Source organism: Bison bison, unplaced genomic scaffold, assembly GCF_000754665.1.
Source record: "Bison bison bison isolate TAMUID 2011002044 unplaced genomic scaffold, Bison_UMD1.0 scf7180017864259, whole genome shotgun sequence".
Lineage (NCBI taxonomy): Eukaryota > Metazoa > Chordata > Mammalia > Artiodactyla > Bovidae > Bison > Bison bison.
This window is the reverse complement of record NW_011494831.1, coordinates 4,859,494-4,875,001: the sequence shown is the minus strand read 5'-3', so window position 1 is coordinate 4,875,001 and position 15,508 is coordinate 4,859,494. Positions and strand designations below refer to the sequence as shown.

The following is a 15,508-nucleotide window of genomic DNA, read 5'->3' as shown; positions in this document are numbered from 1 at the left end:
CTACTAAGTCGCTTCAGTCGTGTCCAACTCTAAGCGACCCCATGGACTGTAGCCCACCAGGCTCTTCCGCGCATGGGATTTTCCAGGCAAGAATACTAGAGTGGGGTGCCATTTCCTTCTCCAATGCATGAAAGTGAAAAGTGCAAGTGAAGTCGCTCAGTCGTGTCCAACTCTAAGCGACCCCATGGACTGCAGCCCACCAGGCTCTTCCGCGCATGGGATTTTCCAGGCAAGAATACTAGAGTGGGGTGCCATTGCCTTCTCCGATGGGTATGTTAGAAGATCTCAAATAACTTCCTTTGTGAAAGAGCATGGTAGTCAGACTTTGGGACCTAAAGATTAGGGATAACACCTTACCCCTCATTACATCTTTTAATCTTTTAAAAACCTTTCATCTGCCATTTTGTTCATTTTACCTAGTAATTTTTTCCCCTTAAAGTAACTTTTGTTTGCCCTAGTTAAGGTTTATCTTTTCTATCAAGGGATGTTAGGAGATCATTGAGAACTTAAACTGTTCAACCTGTCCATTTAAGTATATCCCAACTTGGACGATTTAGCTTCATCTGGCAGTTTAAGGATTTGTTTATTCATTACTCTATTTGGGTTTAGAAAAATGACATTTAAGAAATAGAGTAGGTCTAGATTATTTAAAGGAGCAGAGATTAATTTCCTTGAAAGAGAATATAATATATATAAATATACATATCTATATGTGCTTTATATGCACAAAGAAAGTCTGCAATTGTATAGAACTCAAGAAGCCATTGAGCCGTTGGGAATGGCTATGTTTGTGTATTGGAATTAGAGGGACCAGGAGAGGAGAAACTCTTTTCCCTTTATACCCTTCAGTGCTTAAGAAATTGAGAAAAATATGCAAACATTTCTTTTTATAGCAAAAGTATAATTAAGTGATAATAAATATCTTTAAAATCCATTTTTACTCTTTATGTTTTCTCAAATTTCTAAATGCTTGAAAATACCTGGTAAATTTGTGCAGTATAGTGTAGTGTAATTAAAATCAGCTGTTTTTTGTTGTGACCCTTCTTTATAAATGATTAATAACATCTTATTTGTAGGAAGATCTGTAACTGTGTTTGAGTGCTTACTATATGCTAGGAACAGTGCTACTGAATGGTAGGCTCATACATATCTTATTTTAATGTCTTATATCTATATCATATTTAACTTTTGCATATGTTCTCCTTCCTTTTTTTTTTTACAACCCTTTTTAAGAGTGTAAATGTTCATGGTAAAAGAATTTAAAATCAAACAGAAGAGTACTGTAAAAAGTAAAAGGTTTTTTCCCTTAGCCCTTTCACTCTCCTCTCTAGCCACTTTTACTGGTTTCTTTTGTTTTTTCCTGAAACATTCAATACATATTTAATCTATCCATTTGTCTACGTACATGAATATATAGAATCATAATAAGATAGAAATTAATATAATCACATGATTTATGGATATATATGATATATAATCATTCGATTATATATGATGTGTATCATAACATTGTATGTGTGTGTGCATGTCTGTATGTGCATGTGTGTGTATAAAATCTCCCTCCCTACCCATAACCCCCAACCACATGTGGAGTCATACTGTATATACTGTTCTCCAACTTGATGAGACCCCCCCCGCTTAGAATCAGACAATAAGATTCATTTTCTGTACACTTTTATGTTCTGCAGAGGAGTAATCCTTCAAGAAAATCATGTCACTCCCTGTCCATTGCTAAAACACTTCAGGGCCTTCCTTTACTTTCTTTATACCCACTTTAAATTAACATGGCATACAAAACCTTGAGTTGATATCTGCTTGCTTTTCTGTACTGTTTTCTTGAAACTGTTGGGCTTACACTTAGTGTTGGTCATCCTGAACTGTCTTTCAATTTCCTTAACACTTTATAGCTTCTCAAGTGCACTGGGCTTTCTCTGAGTCATACTTTCAATAAATCTTTTTTTTTTTTTTTCCTTCTTTTAAAAATTTTATAACAGTCCTAGTATTCACAAAAATCCCTAGGTAAAATAAGATTTAGAGAAGTAAAGCAAAGTATAATTAAGAACTTCACTTTTTTCCTAATAATTGTATAGCCAAAAGTATATATGCTTAAAATAATGTGATCCTGTTAAGTTGCTTGTTCCCTTTTCCTCAGTAAGATTATTACAGGATATATTTACTTTAAAATTTTAATTTCTTATGATCAAATTTAACAAGTAGTTGAGTCAGTCAGTTCTACAAAGTTTGTTATGAGAAGCAGTAGTCCAGGTTCTGGTTCCAGATAAGATGGAGTAAGCACACTTCACCCTGTCTTTCCCACTGAATGCAGCTGTAAGACCTGGACAGAATGCTTGGAGTGGCTATTTGAGGACTCTGAAAAATAAATAGTAGGAGGCAGATTGGGGAAGAAGACCAGAATTCAAAGTACTACTGAACCGTCGGTGAGTTTACCATTTTTTTTCTTCCAGTATGCCCCAGCCTGAACTTAATGTATCCTGAAACTTGGACGTGAGCATTATTAACATGGACAGAAAAAGCACCAGGAGAATCCCATTAGTTCTGACCCAAGGAAGAGGAAAGACGTCTCCTAATACTCAGAATGTGGCAATCCCACATCCTTCTCTTTTTTCTTTTTTTCCCCCTTTTTCTTCATTCTCTTGCACCCCAGGCCTCAAGCAGTCCTGGGCAGTGGCGTCAGTGGGGCAGGCAGGAGCCTGAATCTCGGAAGGATAGGAACCTTCCTCTCAGATTGGAGGAGCTGTGGTCTCAAGAGAGTGGGGCAAGTCCCATTGCTTTTCGTTTCCCTTCTGCTCTTCTGTTGCTTGGCCCTGATGTGGGCATGGTTATGGGAAGTATATGGAAGAATAGGGCTAATGAAGCCCTAGCTTTCTGCAGGAAGCTGAAAAAAGGAAGCCCCAGGAATCCAGAGGATTGCAGGTGAATGAGAAGCTTGGGAAAGTGACCACTTAAAATTGCTCACAGACTCCTGAGCTGACTTCCAAGCTGTGCATGCTTGAGTGTGATCCTGAATGGCACACTGAGGACCAAATTATGGGATAGACCACTCCCAAGCCCCAAACTGGACACTGCGTGGGACAGTTATGGAATACATTCAGTATGACTTCAAAGGCTTTGCACACTAAACTGAAATTGGAAATGCAGGCTACAGAAGGATGGTCAGAACTTGAAATGTGAACCCAGCTGGGTCAATTACTGGCTAAAATAAAAACACCAGCACTCTTGGTGGGACTTAAATAGGAGCCAGATTCTCAAAAGATTATATTCAAAATGTCCAGAATACAATCTTGGATTACTCAGCTTAAAAAGAACCTGTGAAATCTGCACTCACTTGGGAAAAGGCAGAAAAGAGATACCAGTGCCAGAATCACAGATGTTAAAATTATCTCAGAAAGACTTAAAATCAGATATTATGACCATATTCTAGGAATGAGTGGGAAGATAGAAAGTCTCAGCAAAGAAATAGAAGATGTAAAGAAGAACTAAATGGAAATTTTAGAATTGAGAAATACAGTAATGAAAATGAAAAGCTCACTGAACGGGCTTGATAGCAGAGAGGACATGACATAATAAGTCAGTGAAGTTAAGTAAATAGAAATGATCCAATTTGAAGAACAGAGAAAAAAATAAGTGCCTCAGAAATCCTGAAACTCTCATAAGGTCTAACATTTGTGTTGTCAGAGACCCAGAATGTGAAGATAATGGTTCTGGTATGGCAAAAATATTTGAAGAAATAATGACATACTGATTAGAAAGGAAGAAATAAAACTGTCTCTATTTATGCAGATAGTGTGATTATATATTTATAAAATCCCAAGGAATCCAGAAAAAATAACTGGAATACATGAGTTTAGTAAGTGGTTCAAGGTCAGCCTACACACAAAAAATCATATTTCTGTGTACTGGTAATAAATAATTGAAAATGGAATATTAAAAAATCCCATTTATAGTAGCTCTCCCAAAATGAAATACTTAGGTATCAATGTAGCAAAATAACTATGAGAGCTTTATGGTGAAAATGTAAAATCCTTATTTTTAAAACTTCTTTAATTTTTATTTATTTTAAAATTTTATTTATTTTTAATTGAGGATAATTGCTTTATAGTATTGTGTTGGTTTCTGCCAGACATCAACATGAATCAGCTATAGGTATACATATGTCCCCTCCTAATTTATTTTTTAAAAAGAAAATTTAAATAAATAGAAAGACATGTTGTATTCATGAATTGTAAAATTCACTATACTTAAGACATCAATTTTCCTCAAGTTGATTTATAGATTTGAAGCAATAACAATAGCAACAATTGGTTTCTCATGATAGAGAAACCGATTTTAGAATTTTTATAGAAAGACAAAGGACCTAGAATATCTAAAACAATTTTAAAAAAGAAAAATGTTGGAAAAATCAAGCTACATGATTTTAAAACTTAGTACAAAGCTACCACAGTCAAGACTGTGATGAAGGAATAGACATATAGATCACCAAACTAGAATAGATTCCAGAAGTAGACTCATAGAAATATGGCCAATAATGTTTAACAAAGTTGCAAAGTGGAAAAATAATAGCACTTTTGATAAATGGTGTTGGAACAGTGGGACATCCAAATACCAAAATAGTAAACCTTGACCTAAACTACACACATTATACAAAAATGAACTTGAAAAGTACCACACATCCAAATGTGAAATATAAACCTATCCAGTGTTTAGAAGCAAACACAGAAAATCTTTGTGAGCTGGCTGTAAGCAAGAAGTTCTTTTACATGACACCAAAATCATGATTGAAAAGAAGAAGCTGATGAATTGGACTGAGTCAAATTAAGTATTTTGCTTGTGAAGACACTATTAAGAGAATGAAAAGACAGATTATAGACCAGGAGAAAATACTTGCAAATCATATCTACAAAGGACTTATATTCAGAATATTTAAAAACTTCAAAAACTCAACAATAAGAAAAGAATCCAATTAAAAATCTTTAGTGGGCTTTGGGAGAGGATATAGAATGGAAAATCAGCTCAGCAAAAGATGCTTAGAATCATTAGCCATTTTGTTTTTCTTCAGTTGCAAAGTCATGCCTGACTCTTTGTGACCCCATGGACTGCAGCATGCCAGGCTTCCCTGTCCACTATCTCCCTGAGTTTGCTTAAACTTATGTCCATTGAGTTGGTTATGCTATTTAAACATCTCATCCTCTGCCACCCTTGTCTCCTTTTGCCTTCAGTCTTTCCCAGCATCAGGATCTTTTCCCATGAGTGGGCTCTCCTCATGAGGTGACCAAAGTATTGGAGCTTCAGCATCATTCCTTCCAATGAATGTTCAATGTTGATTTCGTGTAGGATTAACTAGTTTGATCTCCTTGCTGTCCAAGGAACTCTTAAGATCTTCTCCAGCACCACAGTTCAAAAGCATGAAGTCTTCGATGATCAGCCTTCTTTATGGTCCAACTCTCACATCCATACATGACTACTGGAAAAACCATAGCTTTGACTATATAGACCTTAGTTGGCAAAGTGATGTCTCTGCTCTTTAATATGTTGTCAAGGTTTGTCATAGCTTTTCTTCCAAGGAGCAAGCATCTTTTGCTGATAGTTCAGTTGGTAAAGAATCTGCCTTCAATGCAGGAGACCCTGGTTCAGTTCCTGAGTCAGGAAGATCCGCTGGAGAAGGGATAGGCTACCCACTCCGGTATTCTTGGGCTTCCCTGTGGCTCAACTGGTAAAGAATCTGCCTGTAATGCAGGAGACCTGGGTTCAATCCCTGGGTTGGGAAGATCCCCTGGAGAAGGGAAAGGCTACCCACTCCAGTATTCTGGCCTAGAGAATTCCCATGAACCACTCCATGGGATGGCAAACAGTTGGACTGTTTGCTGAAACGACTGAGCGCCTTGCACTTTCACACTTTCCTTCCAAGGAGCAAGCGTCTCTTAATTTCCTGGCTGCAGTCACTGTCTGCAGGGATTTTGGAGCCCAAGAAAATGAAATCTGTCTGCTTCCACTTTTTCCCCATCTATTTGCCATTAAGTGATGGGACTGGATGCCATGATCTTAGTTTTCTGAATGTTGAGTTTTAAGCCAGCTTTTTCACTCTCCTTTTTAACCCTCAAGAGGCTCTTTAATTCCTGTTCACTTTCTGCAGTTAGAATGGTATCATCTGCATAACTGAGGTTGTTGATATTTCTCCCAGCAGTCTTGATTCCAGCTTTTGATTCATCCAGCCCAGCATTTTGCATGATGTATTCTGCATATAAGTTAAATAAACAGGGTGACAATATACAGCTTTGTCCTACTCCTTTCCAGTTTTGAAGCAGTCTGTTCCATGTTCGGTTCTAACTGTTGCCTCTTGACCTGCATACAGCTTTCTCAGGAGACAGGTATAGTGGTCTGGTATTCCCACCTTTTTAAGAATTTTCCACAATTTGTTGTATCCACACAGTAAAAGGCTTTCAAGTAGTCAGTGAAGTAGATGTTTTTCTGGAATTCCCTTCCTTTCTCTATGATCCAGCAATTGTTGTCAATTTGATCTCTGGTTCTTCTGCCTTTCCTAAGCCCAGCTTGTACATCTGAAAGTTCTCGGTTCACATACTTTTGAAGCCTCGCTTGAAGGATTTTAAGCATAATCTCTTACTAGCATGAGAAATGAGTGCAATTATCCAGTAATTCAAACATTCTTTGGCACGACCCTTCTTTGGGATTGGAATGAAAACTGACCTTTTCCTATCCTGTGGCCACTGTTGAGTTTTTCAAACTTGCTGACGTATTGAGTGCAGCACTTTAACAGCATCATCTTTTAAGATTTGAAATAGCTCAACTGGAATTCTGTCACCTCCACTAGCTTTGTTTGTAGTAATGCTTCCTAAGGCCCATTTGACTTCACACTCCAGGATGTCTGACTCTAGGTGCCTGACCACATCATCGTGGTTATCCAAGTCATTAAGACCTTTTTTGTATAGTTCTTCTATGTATTCTTGCCATATCCTCTTAATCTCTTCTGCCTCTGTTAGGTCCTTACCATTTCTGTCCTTTATCATGTCCATCCTTGCATGAAATGTTCCCTTGATAACTCTAGTTTTCTTGATGAGATCTCTTGTCTTTCCCATTCTATTGTTTTCCTCTATTTCTTCACGCTGTTCAGAAGTCCCTCTTATTTCTCCTTGCTCTTCTCTGAAACTCTTCATTCAGTTGTATATATTCCTTGCTTTTTGCTTCTCTTCTTTCCTCAGCTATTTGAGAAGTCTCCTCTGACAACCCACTTTGCCATCTTGAATTTCTTTTTCTTTGAGATGGTTTTGGTCACTGCTTCCTGTATAGTGTTATGAACCTCTGTCCATAGTTCTTCAGACACTTTTTTTTAACAGATCTGATCCCTTGAATCTATTTGTCACCTCCACTGTATAATCATAAGGGACTTGAATCAGGTCATAGCTGAATGGCTTATTGGTTTTCCTACTTTCCTCAATTTAAGCCTGGATTTTGCAATAAGGAGTTCATGATCTGAGCCACAGTCAGCTCCAGGTCTTGTTTTTGTTGACTCTGTAGAGCTTCATTTTCAGCTGCAAAGAATACAATCAGTCTGATTTGGATATTGACCATCTGTGACGTCCATGTGTAGAGTCATCTCTTGTGCCGTTGGAAAAGATTGTTTGCTATGACCAATGTGTTCTCTTGACAAACCGTTAGCCTTTGCCCTGCATCATTTTGTCCTCCAAGGCCAACTGCTGCGTTTCAGACTCTGTTGGCTATGAGGCCTACTCCATTCCTTCTAAGGGATTCTACCCACAGTAGATATAATGGTCATCTGAATTAAATTCACCCATTCCTGTCCATCTTAGTTCAGTGATTCCCAAAATGTCGATGTTCACTCTTGCCATCTCCTGCTTGACTACATCCAGTTTTCCTTGATTCGTGGACCTAACATTAAAGGTTCCTATGCAGTGTTGCTCTTTACAGCATTGGACTTTACTTTCACCACCAGACATGTCCACAACTGAGTGTCATTTCTGCTTTGGCCCAGATACTTCATTCTTTTTGAAGCTGTTAGTAATTGCTCTCTGCAGTTCTCCAGTAGCATATTAGTCACCTTCCAAGCTGGGCGGCCCATCTTCTAGTGTCATATCTTTTTGCCTTTTCATACTGTTCATGGGGTTCTCATGGCAAGAATACTGGAGTAAGTTGCTGTTTCCTTCTCCTAGGCATCTTTCCAACCCACGGGTCGAACCCACAATCTCCTGCAGTGGCAGGTGGATTCTTTACCACTGAGCCATCTGAGGTAGTGGTCTCCTAATTCTTTATCTTTTCTCTCCTTTTTAAAACATATGTTTGTTTATACATTTTTGTTATACTTTAGTACATTTAAAAAATAAGATGAGGAAATCATGCTCATTTTTTTTTTTCATTTGAATCATAAAAGCCTGCTAGATTTAAGTTGGCCATTGTGGTAGGATAGTCTTGTTTAAATGATGAAATTCCCTGTGATGGCTATCTGGATTGAAGAGTCTAAAAACTTTTGCCTTTGGCTCCTGATGAGCTACTGAGAACCTAAGGGTTATTAGATGGGCATCCTCATGAACACTGGTAGGAGCTTTATTCCTTAGACTTCTTGTCTCAGTTACTTTTATGTGGGACTTGGCTTAGAAGACACCCTCCTGTCTTTTTGTATCACTGTCAAGTTAACTCAGTCAAGCTGCACACTCTGTGATGCATTCTTATCTAATTTCTTGCTTTCTCTGTAATGCTTATTCTTTGTTTTTATAAGCTATAATTTGTTCTGTACTGCCCATATTGGTCTTATAATACATTTATTGCTTTCAATAAGATTGTAAATTCTTTGAGGATAGGACCTATACCATGTATTTTTCTATCTCCCATTGGTGTGGATATTTCATGAGTTATTATTAGGGTAGATTTGGTTTGGTTTTGGTGAGGAGTGGGTAAATATGAGGAGTAAATGATAGATGGATAAGGAAGCTAATTTTGTTGTATTCTTAGCAGTCTAATTGTCCAGCTTTGCAGAATCCCCTTATTTGCTAATTTGTAACTGACCTGGAGTTTGTTCTGTGAATTCTAGAGCATCCCCATTTAGTGGGTTAGGGATACTTTTAGCTCAGCTTTTCACTTTATTACTAAATGGCTTTTTTATTTAAAAAGAAAAATGATTGATGCCCTTTTTGATAGATTTACTTTCCTCTAGTAGCAAGTCGTGTAAAATTACTTGCCTTTTGCAACATATTAATATTTAACACTAGGATTCACAGGGAGCCCAGCCTGGTACTCTGTGATGACCTAGAGGGGTGGGATTGGGGGAAGGAAGGGACGCTCAAGAGGGAGATGATATATGTATGATTATGACTGACTTGTGTTGTTGTACAGCAGAAACCACCACAGCATTGTAAAGCAATTTTCCTCCAATTAAAAAATTTTAAAAAAATTTTATTGAGAAGTGGAGAGAAAAGTACAATCTGATGTAGTGAACTGGATGCCATCTACCCTTGAAGATTTCAGATTATTTTTATTGTTAATCCACTGCACCATTTGTGATTTGTTCAGTTTTTGAATTTCCAAAATACATTAGGACTCCAAAGAAATCTAATAACTCAAAAAAAAAATTAACATTAAGATGTAGACCACCACACCACCACCACCTGCCGAAGTTTTAAGCTCTTGAATTGAAACCAAAAGTAGTAGATGATCATCTGAAATCGTAAAAATAAAAATATTCTTTAGGTTATGTGCATTTCATTAAGCATATAGCATATCTCTTCCTTTAAGAACAAAAAGTATATAGTTACTACTTCCCTTAGATAAATAGAAATCCTTTCTGTATCACAGTTAAAATCTGTGTTTAACTAGTGAGATCCTACTTTGCCTATAATATCTTTAGATATTACCTGTCTAAATTAAGTTTACTTATGGTCTTTTTTGGCTGGAGATATCACTCATTGTTTCTCTTTTGCACAGAGCTTGGTGACAGACCTCAAGCATTCCCTGTAGGGTTAGAGTAGTCAAAAGCTAGCAGATTAAGAAAAAACCTTAGTGGTGATATTTTCAGTGGCTAGTAAAGATCTGGCTTGTATGTTCAGACTTCCCTTTGTGTTTTAGCAGATTTCTAAGAGAAGACACATAAACAGAAAGTTAAAATTGGTTTGTTGATATATTTCCATCCTGTATTTTTTTGTGGTCAACAACCTATGGTTCCTAGTGATCAGTGCTGACTTGCTGACTTCTCTTCTTTCTCTAGTTCCATCTGTGTACCAGACTCTATGTATTTATTTCTAGGGAACTCTTATTTTAATTTTCTTGTTTATTTTTTTACCCCTCAGTGCCTGGCTAGGTGACTAACTTGCTAAATATCTGAAAATCTGATCCTGAGTTAATAATTTGTTGATATTACCTCCTATAGGGATATTTAGATTTTAAGAGTTGCATTTGATTTGAGGAGATGAGGTTGAGAGAAATAATCTGAACAAAAAATAAGGTAGAACATTTGTGAGGGAGAATAAAAAAAGAAACAACTTCATCAGAGTGTATAATTTATGTTAAACTGAAGGAAATGAGGTTTGGTAAGTAATGTAGAATGAATCTTGAAATCCAGGCTCACCATTTTAATCTAATCTCTTCAGGCATTATTGTTTATGGTTTCTTGAGTAGGCAGATGATAAAAAGTTATTTTAGGGAGATTATCTAATGACTAGTGTGTGGGCAGTGACATTAGGGGACATGTTTGGCCTGGTCCACTGAAGGACAGTCAGATATGACAGAATAGATGGCCTCAGAGAGAGGCACATGCTAGGTGAGCCTGCTCAGTAGAGCCAAGATTTGAGTTTATATATGTTTCCTTCCAAAATTAGTGGTCAAAATTACTAAGCTTTAGTGATAGTAATAGGGAGCATATATTGAGTATTTATTCTGTACCAGGCAGTATATTAAGTATTAGAAATACCTTATTTAGCTGATTCCACTTGTGCAATAGCTCTTTGACATAAGTGCTGTTGTTATTCTTCATGTGGCTTGTTGAGATTAAATAACTAGCTGGCAGGTGAAAAAGCTAATATTTAACTCAAGCAGTCTTGAGCACATGCAGTTTTCTTCCATGCCAAGCTGAAAGATTCAGAGGTGATATATGATGTAGTTATATTTTAGTGGTTTCCTTTGCTGTGCAGAAACATTTTGATTTAATGTAATCTCACTTGTTTATTTTTGCATTTGCCATCTTTGCCCTTTGTTGTTAAGTCCAAAAAGTCGTCTCCAAGGCTGATGTCAAGCAACTTACCCCTTGTGATCTGTTCTATGAGTTTTGTGGTTTCAAGTCTTACGGTCAAGTATTTAATCCATTTTGATGGATTGTTGATTTTTGATAGTTGATTTTTGTATATGGTATAAGATTGAGTCTGCTTTTCATTCCTTTGCATATGACTGTCCATCTGACACTCTTTTCCCCTGCAGTTATCTCTTCCATATTGTGAACTTTATCCTTATGTTGGTTTCTTTCACAGTTGAGAGACGATTGCCCATAGCAACTGGAAGGGGCCTATATTCAAATATAATATCTCTTGTAATTATATGAAGGTATTGAGTTTTGCTCTGATTATAACATCCCGGAAATAATTATACTTATTAGAGTAATATCATGCATTGATTGTCTCCAGTCTTGAATATCTAGTTTTCTTCCCATCATCAAGTGAAATGAAAGTGCGAGTTGCTCAGTCATGTCCGACTCTTTGTGACCCCATGGACTACACAGTGCATGGAATTCTCCAGGCTAGAATACTGGGATGAGAGCCATTTCCTTCTCCAGGGGATCTTCCCAACCCAGGGATCGAACCCAGGTCTCCCACATTGCAAGTGGATTCTTTACCAGCTGAGCTTGATCTCTATTTCTAGATTATTCTGTTTGGCTTAGAGCAATTAATGTCCCACCTTGCCTGAGTAAATCAAATCTATTGAGACAGGGGAAGATCATTTCCAAAGGGAAATTTGGGTACTGTTAGCAAGGAGGAATGAACACTGAATAGTTAATCAAGAAAATGCTTTATAAATATATTATCTCATTTAACTTTTTTCAGTAGTTCTGTTGAGGAAACCAAGATTTGATCAAAGTCCCATAATTATTAAGTGGCAGAGTTGAAATTTAACTTGAAGCTAATGCTTTTTTTCTTTCCAGCAGTATTGTGTCTCCTTCAGAGAAAAATAATAGGTTGTCCTGCATAATATATGGCATTAATGGCCCTACCTTCTAAGATTCAAAACTGGTTCTACCGATTGCTTAGTTAAAACTTCATCATCACGAGATACCTAAAGTTATGGAGTACATCTTGAACAGTACTTAGAAAGAAATTTATAGCAGTGAATACTTATATCATGAAACCAGAAAGATTTTCAGTAAAAAGCCTAACCTTCTACCTTATGACACTAGAAAAAGAAGAGCAAATTAAACCTAAAGCAAGCAGAAGGAAGGAAATAAGAAAGATTACAGTGGAAATTAATAAAAGAGAGACTAGAAAAACAATGGGGAAAATTCTACTAAGTCAGAAATTGGTTCTTTTATTTAAAAAATGAACAAATTGACAAGCCTTTACTAGACAGACAAAGAGGGGGGAAAGCAAAAACACGGAAATTACTAAAATCAGGAGTGGAAGAGGGGACATTTCTACAGACCTTACAGGAATTTTAAAAGAATTATAATAAGGGAATACTATGAATTACATGACAACAAATTAAATAATTTACGTGAAATGGACAAATTCCTAGAAAAACCTGCACTGTTGAAACTGACTCATGAAGAAATGGAAAATCTGAATAGATTTCCTTCTCAGTCTCCTTCACTAGTTCCTTCTTCTTTCCCTGACGTGCTGGTGTCCTAACTGGTGTCCTTCTCTCAAACTATCTGTCTTCTCTGGGCAGTCAACTCCTACCTCATTGCCAATACATAGGTCTATTTGCATGGTTCTGTGTCTGTGCTCAGTTGTGTCTGACTCTGTGCAACCCTATGGACTGTAGTCCACCTGGTGCCTCTGTCCATGGGATTCTCCAGGCAAGAATACTGGAGTGGGTAGCCATTTCTTTCTCCAGGGAATCTTCCCAACCCAGAGATCAAACCTGTGTCTGCTTGTATTGGCAGGCAGATTCTTTACCACTGAGCCACTGGGAGGCCTTACATGGTTGACCTCTGTTAAACTCTACCCCTAAATTTCTAACACAACTTCCATGTTCCATAGATAAATCAGTGCAAAATCCCCAACCAGAAATCATTATCCTCTCTCATACTTTTGTCTTGGTGTATATTAATGCAGTTTACTTTGTCCACTTAACTTAAAAGGCTTCATTCACTTTCTTCTCTTACATAATGTCTATTCTGTCTCTCTCTCTTTTTTTAATTTAAATTTATTTAATTGGAGGCTAATTACTTTACAATATTGTATTGGTTTTGCCATACATCAACATGAATCCGCCATGGGTGTACACGTGCTCCCCATCCTGAACCCCCCACCCACCTACCTCCCCGTACCATCCCTCTGGGTCATCCCAGTGCACCAGCCCCAAGCTTCCTGTATCCTGCATTGAACCTGGACTGGCAACTCGTTTCATATATGATATTATACATGTTCAATGCCATTCTCCCAAATCATCTCCCCCCTCCCTCTCCCACAGAGTCCAGACTGTTCTATACATCTGTGTCTCTTTTACTTTCTGGCATACAGGGTTATTGTTACCATCTTTCTAAATTCCATATATATGCGTTAGTATACTGTATTGGTGTTTTTCTTTCTGGCTTACTTCACTCTGTATAATAGGCTCCAGTTTCATCCACCTCATTAGAACTGATTCAAATGTATTCTTTTTTATGGCTGAGTAATACTCCATTGTGTATATGTACCACAGCTTTCTTATCCATTCATCTGCTGATGGACATCTAGGTTGCTTCCATGTCCTGGCTATTATAAACAGTGCTGTGATGAACAGTGGGGTACACGTGTCTCTTTCCCTTCTGGTTTCCTCAGTGTGTATGCCCAGCAGTGGGATTGCTGGGTCATAAGGCAGTTCTATTTCCAGTTTTTTAAGGAATCTCCACACTGTTCTCCATAGTGGCTATACTAGTTTGCATTCTCTATTCTGTCTCTTAAAGCTTAATTTGAAATCTTTCCTCTTCTTTAAATTCTCACTCTCAGTGCTTTAATTTGAACCTTCCTTATCTTTTCCCTTATCTGATGTAACCTCCTAATATCTCTCTGCCTTCAGCTCTTCCATAAACCAGCATCTAATGGTGAATAGCATTACTTTTCCAAAATACAGGCCAAATTATGTTGAAAACCTTTGAACTACCTCTCCCCACCCCCAACTGCCACCCATTATGTGTCAGATCTAAATTCCTTTATGTGGCATACAAGACTTTAGTGTACTTTTCTTATCTCAGCATGCCCCCCACCTCAGCCTCTTATCTAGCCCTCTAGTCTGTTAACTCTATTAATTATTTAAAATCTAATGATTTAGCTCTAGAAAAGCCTCATAAAATTTTCACATCTTCTGTGTATCCACAGTAATTTGTCTGTAATGCAGAGCTCATCATACTAACTAATACATATTGTAATTTTTTGTTTATATATCCAGGCTGTGAATTCCTTGATGGCATGATCTTATTTAATTTATCGTGTATTCCTGGTGCTTGCCTTAGTACTTGGCACATAGTGGATCTCCTTGTTTGTATTTTATCATGGTGGTGGTTTAGTTGCTAGGTCGGTCTGACTCGTGAGACCCCATGGACTGTAGCTCGCCAGGCTACTTTGTCCATGGGGTTTTCCAGGCAAGAATACTGGAGTGGGTTGCCATTTCCTTCTCCAGGGGATCTTCCCAACCCAGGAATCAAACCCGGGTCTCCTCCATTGCAGGCAGATTCTTTACCAGCTGAGCTATGAGGGAAGCCCATATTTTGTCACAGTCTTTATTTACTGCTTAGTTTTAATATTTATTTACAAGGTGTTACTTGACTTTAAAATCTGTTTCATTTATTCCTGGCATAATGGATAAGAACAAAAACTCTGGGATCAAACTGCTCCATCGTCTTCCAGCTGTGGGGTCTTAGACACAGTAGTTAACCTCACCAAGCCTCCGTTTTCAAATTGGAAAAATAGAGACAATAATAATACTTATGCCATTTAAGTTGTGAGGATTCAGTTCAGTTCAGTTCAGTCGCTCAGTTGTGTCCGACTCTTTGCAGCCCCATGAATCGCAGTACAGCAGGCCTCCCTGTCCATCACCAACTCCTGGAGTTCACTCAGACTCACGTCCATCAAGTCAGTGATGCCATCCAGCCATCTCATCCTCTGTCATCCCCTTCTCCTCCTGCCCCCAATCCCTCCCAGCATCAGAGTCTTTTCCAATGAGTCAACTCTTTGCATGAGGTGGCCAAAGTACTGGAGTTTCAGCTTCAGCATCATTCCCTCCAAAGAAATCCCAAGGCTGATCTCCTTCAGAATGGACTGGTTGGATGTCCTTGCAGTCC

General features: G+C 37.8%; 1 protein-coding gene across 5 annotated transcripts in view; it reads left to right on the top strand.

Annotated features, from left to right (window-relative positions):
• The window catches only part of TTBK2 (tau tubulin kinase 2), a 130,646-nt gene that overhangs the window by 53,504 nt on the left and 61,634 nt on the right, over positions 1–15,508 (top strand). The window contains exon 2 of one of the 5 annotated variants that reach the window (XM_010848040.1): positions 2,327–2,438. The exons of 3 other annotated variants lie outside the window; for them this stretch is intronic. The gene's annotated coding sequence lies outside the window, so the exon portion shown is untranslated. Of the gene's footprint in view, positions 1–2,326; positions 2,439–2,465; positions 2,935–15,508 lie in introns of all 5 variants that reach the window. One more of the 5 variants, XM_010848041.1, reaches the window with a different exon arrangement.